The following is a 467-nucleotide window of genomic DNA, read 5'->3' on the forward strand; positions in this document are numbered from 1 at the left end:
CTTCTCTTCTCTTTCCCTGCCTTCCTACACTACAATAATCCATCAACTAGACATTAACCAAAATCAACAATTATTTAAAATTAACAAATTAAAATACTCACCTGGAGGAGGACAAACAAGCAAATTCTTACTAGGGTTTATGAGCGCAAGCTGCGGGAGAAATTGATTGATATATAGAGATTATTAGGCACAAAACTGAGTAGTCAAAATTGATTAATTAAGGATTAGCTGCTCTCTTTTTTTATTTTTTTATTTTCTTCTTTCGTAAGGCCGATCGAGACTGCAGAGGGAGATTCTAAGTTGAGTTCGAATTTTTATGTCAGTGAAATTTTATTTATTTATTTGGAGTGGGGTGGGGGGCCTCCTTGCAAGGAGAGCTGAGTTCCGATCTCCTGTATCCAGTTTCTTTGTTTTTCAAAGTTTCTGTTTACTTATTTTACGTGGAGATTTTTTATTGGTGTTGTGAA

At 35.1% G+C, this 467-nt stretch overlaps 1 protein-coding gene across 1 annotated transcript in view; it reads right to left on the reverse strand.

Moving 5' to 3' along the window:
- The window catches only part of LOC105118964 (membrane-anchored ubiquitin-fold protein 4-like), a 3,975-nt gene extending 3,638 nt beyond the window's left edge, over positions 1-337 (reverse strand). Inside the window, exon 1 of the mRNA XM_011017024.1 lies at positions 102-337. The gene's annotated coding sequence lies outside the window, so the exon portion shown is untranslated. The remainder of the gene's footprint in view (positions 1-101) is intronic.
- Positions 338-467: the final 130 nt, after the last annotated feature.

This window comes from Populus euphratica, unplaced genomic scaffold, assembly GCF_000495115.2.
Source record: "Populus euphratica unplaced genomic scaffold, PopEup_1.0 scaffold2382.1, whole genome shotgun sequence".
Lineage (NCBI taxonomy): Eukaryota > Viridiplantae > Streptophyta > Magnoliopsida > Malpighiales > Salicaceae > Populus > Populus euphratica.